Here is a 6,986-nt window from a genome sequence, read left to right as displayed (position 1 = left end):
TTCGGAGTCAGGCGCTTGGCCGCCACGCCCCCAGGTTCAGTGCATCTAAATATGACTCGTGCTTCTCTTGTAAAAATGGCAATAAAAGCCTCAGAGGCTGGTTGTGCGGTGAAGTGAGCGCCCACGCGGAGTCCCGGCACGTGGTGTAGAAGCTCTCTGCCCGTACAGCCAAGGGCTAGTGTCCTTTCAGATTGTCCTTTGGCAAAACGCAGCCTCCTGGAGAGGTAGCTGATCAAAAACAAGAACCGAAAAAATGTGGATCTGTTAAAACCTGGGTCCATACAATGGAATATTATTCAGCAACAAGGAATGAAATGTCACGTTTGAACCTTATGCTTAGTGAAGGAGCCAATCACGAGAGACCTCGTATTCTGTGTGGTTCCGGGAACACCAATTCTATCACTGACCAAAGTTTGCTCAGGCTTCCCTAAATCATTTTTCAAGGAGGCCTGTTTTTTGGACTTCCATGTTTCTTTCTGCGTTGTTCAGTTTTTGCAAGCATTCTGATGTCCGTTCAGCCAAAATCCCCCACCCTGTAGGTTCCTCATCCCGACAACCTCCCGGGTGATGTCTGATCACCCAGCCTGCCTTCAGGAAGAATCCCCCGACCCCAGGTTTCCTCTTAGTAATTTTCCACTCAAAGACCAGCACCCTGCTCCCTGGATGGGCATTCCCACCTGCCTGTGCTGCATTCTGAGTTGAGCCCAATCTCTCCCTTGTTGTGGGATGATAAGGGTCTGGCAATTCTTATCTTTTGAGTTTTATCTCCTTGGAGAAGCCTTGAAGTCTCACATCCCTCACTGCAAATTTTCATCACAGTGGTCCCTGTACCTGTGTTGATAGCTCCCCACCTCTGAATAAATCTTCCTTATAGTGCTTTTACAAATGTTATTTGAATATTTTTCTCTTTAACACTATTTATATGAAATATCCAGAATAGGCAAATTAATAGAGATAGTTGAATAGTAATTGTCAGAGGCTGGAGTGAGGAATGGGGTTGGGCTGATGAGAAGTGACTACTAAAAGGTAGAAGATTTCTTTTAGGGTGATGACAGTGATCAAAACCAGATTGCATTGGGAGGTCCCATGTGGTGCAGTGGGTTAAGGACCTGGCAATGCCACAGCTGTGGCAAGGTCACAGCTGTGGCAAGGTCACAGCTGTGAAGTTGGCTTGATCCCTGGCCTAGGAACTTCCATATGCCTGGGGTGTAGCCAAAAACAAACAAACAAACAAAAAAACAGATTGCAGTGGTTGCTGCATAGCTCTGTGAATAAACTAAAAGCCACTGAAGTCTACACTTTAAATTTTATGGTATGTAAAACATGTCTCAATAAAGCTGTTAAAAAAAAAAACCCACAACAACCCTTCTTTGATGAATTGAATGTAAAAAGAAACATTATTTGACAAATACGTTTCACTTAGTTCAATGTGCACAACATGGTGCTAGCAGTTATGTGTGCAAAGATGAAGACATTATGTGCACTCTTGCAGAAAGCCACCTCAGAGAGCAATCTCTGTACATGTTAAATCTTCAGTCTAACAGAAGGAAACGTGTAAATATGTAAATGCAATTAATGAGTGCAAAGAGAAGTTCCTGTTGTGGCTCAGTGGTAACTAACCCAACTAGTATCCATGAGGATGCAGGTTCCATCCCTGGCCTCGCACAGTGGGTTAAGGATCCGGCGTTGCCTTGAGCTGTGGTGTATGTCGCAGACGCATCTCGTATCCCACATTTCTGTGGCTGTGGTGTAGGCCAGTAGCTGCAGCTCCGATGCAACCCCTAGCCTGGGAACTTCTATATGCCGCAACTGAGGGCCCCCCCAAAAAAATGCAAAGATGCAAGACTTCCCTACCCCTTCGGTGCCAGCAGGTAATTAATCGGTTCTGTGGGCTGTATTTCAAGCCATATTTTAAATTGCTTCTGTTCATTTAGTGACATTTATATATAATTATCTGGGTATCACCTCCTTAGAGTTTGTCTTTTTTGCCATATTTCACATGGATGCACTCTCTCTATAAAGGATTCCCCCTGTTATGGTGTATAAACTGGACATTTCGCTGACCCTCCCCTCCTCCTCTTCCCAGAAGCTATCCCTACACATTGCTGTGCATTTTCTGGTCTCCTTTCTGTACTCTGAACGCACGTGTGTACATTTATAAATATGTCTTTCTTTTCTACGAAAATTAGATGATGCAGTATGTAATTATTCTGAGAATTGCCTCATTCACTGGAATACTTCCCCATCAGAATTGCCTTGTTCTTCTTGATAACTGAAAAATATTTCACACTATATTCATAAGACTAGGCTGATTAGTTATACAAACTAGTCCTCCAGGTCACACCTGTGTGGCTGTGATGGTTGATTTTATATGTCAACTTGACTAGAGCACAGGATGCCCCTATCTTCGAATAAACGTTATTCTGAGTGTGTGTGTGTGTGCACTAAAGGCCCGAATGGAACAAAAATGTGTGACCAGAAAGAATTCTCTTTCTCTGCTGACTGCTAAGATGTCAGTCTTCTCCAGCCTCTGGACTCAGACTTAGCCTGGAGCTCAAACCATGGCCTCTTCTGGGTCTCGGGCTTGCTGACTGCAGATCCTAGGGCTTCTCAGCCTCCATGACTGCAGGAGCCAGTTCCTTGCAATAAATCATAGACATGTGTACTCACAGTGAGACTTAGATCTGAAAACAGTGAACATTTCCTCCAGGAAATCTTTGAATTTCCCAGGCTGGGGTTATGTGTCTCTCCTATACTTTTTAGCAACACTCTTTTTTTTTTTTTTTTAACAGAAACACCATCATCATGTGGAAAGTAACATAATGTCTTTTCTATCAGAGGAAAACTTGGTTGCTCCATTTTGCTGCGGTTTCAGCTGAAACGCCTTCCTGCAACCCCCCTTCTCTTCCCTCTTCTCCCAGTAACAATTTGTTTCGAATTAGCCAACTGAGAAGAATGTGCACCCTGACCTGACCCATGGGAAGGGGACAGGTACATCACCTGCATTAGGGATAAATAGGGAGGGTCTTCTCTTCTTTGCGTGTGCTTTTTGAGCACCTGCGCCCTTCTGCAGAAGTAAAGAGCCTTGTCGAGATCTCCCCGTGTTCATGTGTCTCATTTTCCAACACTGACTATCCGAGCCATCTCCCCAACAATCACTGCCTGTTCTTTTTTTTTTTTTTTTTTTTCCTCCACCTTCCCTTTGGTCTCTATGTTCCCTGGGGGCAAATACTGGGGTAGAATGTAAGAAGCAGAAAATAAATAGAATATTCGTATCAGTCAAAAACACCCTTGGACATTTAAACACTTGGCAGAGGTCTAATTTTGTTTCCTAATCTCCAATCGCTACCTGATATGAATCTCACCCAGCTAACATCGAGGTGTTGGCAGGGCTGTTTTCCTGCTGGAGGTGCTTGCCCTTTCCACCTTCTAAAGGCCACCTACTTTCCTTGATGCTTGGCTTCTAGCTCTGCCTTCAAATCATCAGCATAGCATCTTTAAGATTCTGACCCTTTTGCCTCTTTCCTTCACTTATAAAGATCCTTGTGATTATATTGCTTCCGCCCAAATTCCTCAGGAAAATTGCCTTATTTAAAATCCTGGACTTAATCACCTCTGCAAAGTCCTTTTCGCCATTTTAGATACCACGTTCACAAGTTCAGGAATTAGGTGTGGACATCTTGGGGACTGTTACTCTGCCCACCTAGTCAGCCACCCGAAGGTAGGCCTTTGTTACAGCAGGAAAAGGAAATATAAATGAATCAGACAAAATCCATCCTTTCTGCTGGAGATCAACTCAAAGTGCAGGGACCACATTCCAGGACCATTTTTTCTTTCCAGCGCCGTAGGCAAATGATTTACCCACTGTTACTGGAGGGTGGCCATGGGATGGGGAGAGCAGACTGCTAAGATGCAACCAGAGGCAGGAATGAAGGCCACAGAAGGCTCTGAAAATACTCAGAACCATCCTGCAAGGCCACACCACAGAGCGGCAACAAGTGTGCATTTTGGTGGGAAAGAGGGCTCTGGCTTGGTTCAGATCCTGGGCACAGATTCCTCAAACTCTCTGTGTGTCATTTTCCTCATATCTAAACTAGCTCAAATGGAGTTCCCATCCATTGTGGCTCAGTGGGGTAGGAACCTGCCATAGCATCCGCGAGGATGTGAGTTCGATCTTGGGTTAAGGATCCAGCATTACCATAAGCTGCAGTATAAGTTGCAGATGAGGCTCAGATCCATTGTTGCTGTGGCTGTGGTGTAGGTCAGCAGCTGCAGCTCCAATTAGACCCCTAGTCTGGGGACTTCCATATGCTACAGATGTGGCCGTAAAAAAATAAAAATAAAATAAAATAGCCCATTCTGTTGAGCATTGAGGCATGTAAGGACTTGAGGTAATTTACGTAAAGTGCTTAGAATGATGATGAACATATTCTGGTAATTATAATTACCATGACCATCAATATACATTGCATTGTATTGTATTGCATTACTAATGGCATTTATCACTAGTGGCAATAGTAGTAGCAAGAGTTCTCCTCGTGACTCAGTGGTTAACGAACCCGACTAGCACCCATGAGGATGCGGGTTTGACCCCTGGCCTTGCTCAATGGGTAAGGATCTGGCGTTGCCATGAGCTGTGGTGTAGGTCACAGATGCAGCTAGGATCTGGCATTGCTGTGGCTGTAGTGTAGGCTGGGGGCTATAGTTCCGATTCGACTCCTAGCCTAGAACCTCTGCATGCCGTGGGTGGGAGTCTAAAAAGCCGGAAAAAAAAAAAAAAAAGTAGTAGCATCAGGCTTGCTAACAAGCCTGGGAAACACAAATTAGCAGCATGGGAATCTCAGCCATTTCTGAGTCTATCTCAAGGTTAGACAGTTTGCTCCATTCTACTTCACGTCTCTTCACCAAGACAGTTTTGTCTACCTCCTGGCCCACTCGGCTCCATGGGCTAGCTAAAAAGCAGTGACCAGGCTGCCAAACCAATTTCAGGCATCTCAGATAGGCCTGGAATTTCTCTGTTATAAAAAGCTGTCTAGGTGTTTTGTCATACCCAATTTCATGTTTAGAGTCTTCAGTGAAACTTTTTTATTAACTTATATGTTCTCAAGTCATATATTTGAGGTAAATAACTAGTAAAATCACAAATATGGTCTAAAATTTCTTTCTAGCAAACTCATTTTTAAAAAGACAAAATAAAATGGAGCTCCCGTCGTGGCTCAGTGGTTAACGAATCTGACTAGGAACCATGAGGTTGTGGGTTCGATACCTGGCCTTGCTCAGTGGGTTAAGGATCTGGCGTTGCCGTAGGCTGTGGTTTGGGTTATAGATGCGGCTTGGATCTGGCGTTGCTGTGGTTCTGGAGAAGGATGGCATCTACAGCTCCAGTTAGAGCCCTAGCCTGGGAACCTCCCCATGCCGAGGGTGCAGCCCTAGAAAAGACAAAAAGACAAAAAAATAAAATAAAATAAAACAAATAAAATAAAATAAAATAAAATAGCGAGTTCAGTCGGGATTGCAGGTCCTCAGTAACTGGATCATATGGACGTTTCCTGATGTCCCTGAGGATCCCATGACTTTTATTTCATTCCATGAGGCCAGGCTCCAAATGTCGTCGGGTATTAAAAGCTTTGCTGCAAAATGATTTAATAAGTAAAGACATACCCTTGAAGCATAACCTATCCCTTTTTTCCAGTTTGTTCTTTCCTGCTCTTGACGACAGCTCCAGAGTTCGCTCCTCTGCACACATATCAAGTCGACCGCTGCGACATTTGACTATATCAAGAATCTAAACCTTGGAAACGTTTAATGTCAAAGCCCCAAGAATCTTTAAGCAACAATCACTATCCATGGAGATTCCTCCACTTTCTAAGAACTGTTCATGCCGCCCGTCACTCAACCCGCCCTTCCCTGGGCTGTGGCGTTGCTTCGCTGCAGGACAGGCTCCACATGCTGAGGATTCACTGAGGAGTCTGGCTCTCTTTCAGGCCACCTCACTTGGGGTCCAGGGCTACGGTAGAGTTTCTGTTAATGGGTCCAGAACCCATTAGTGAAGATCATTTCCTTATCAAATGCTGTTGCTGGAAATATTTACAAGCCAGAGTGATTACATTAATGAGTTAGTAAGAGTGGTGGGAAACACAGTGACGGGAGGGCCGGCCTCAGCCAAATCACTCTATCCTATTTTATTTTATTTTTTGGCTGAGTCCGTGGCATTTAGAAGTTCCTGGGCCAGAGATTGAACCCACACCACAGCAGTGACAATGCCAGATCCTTAACTGATAGGCTGCCAGGGAACTCCAGGGCATCCCTCTAAGATCAGTGGTGACCATGTGGCAGTAAGTTTAGTAGATATAGAAGGGGAAAAAGTATAGGAGTAACTAGATGGTTGCTGTAGACTGAATATTTCTGTCCTCCCAGAATTCCTATGCCGAAACCTAAAGAAGAACTGGAAGTTTTTAGCATTTGCTCCCCATCTGCCCTTGGGGTCGTGGCCTGTTTTTTGCCAGCAGCTCCAGGCCAGTCTCAGCCTGGCCACACGGCAAACTGCTGCCTTCATTTTCAGGGCTATAACCCAGGATGCGAAGTGAAACAACAGCCAGTGTCCACGGGGCTTACTGGCTCCCCATGCACAGGGATGACCACACCAATTTAGGCAGCAGCAATTTAAGGTGAGATGTATGACTGGGGGTGTGTGTTGGGAACGATATTCCCTCCACTTGCTCCCTCACATGTACACCTGTGACCTAAATGTACCAACCAGATGTCACAGCTCAGTCTGAGGGGTGGTAAAGGCCAAGGGCCAGCAGGTGGCATGGGACAGTGTGCAGGGCACTTTCCTTGAACCCCTCAAATTGCCTGTCTTTCTGCAGGAGCAATTTCCTCTGCCTTTTCAAAATGGGACAATGAAGAATCACACATAGAGAACAGGATCCTGATATCATGGATCAAGTTATATATTGTATCAGACCATCAGACCTCCAAGAGGT

Source organism: Phacochoerus africanus, chromosome 13 (genome assembly GCF_016906955.1).
Source record: "Phacochoerus africanus isolate WHEZ1 chromosome 13, ROS_Pafr_v1, whole genome shotgun sequence".
NCBI lineage: Eukaryota > Metazoa > Chordata > Mammalia > Artiodactyla > Suidae > Phacochoerus > Phacochoerus africanus.
The sequence above is the reverse complement of the archived record's forward strand: the minus strand, read 5'-3'. Positions refer to the sequence as shown.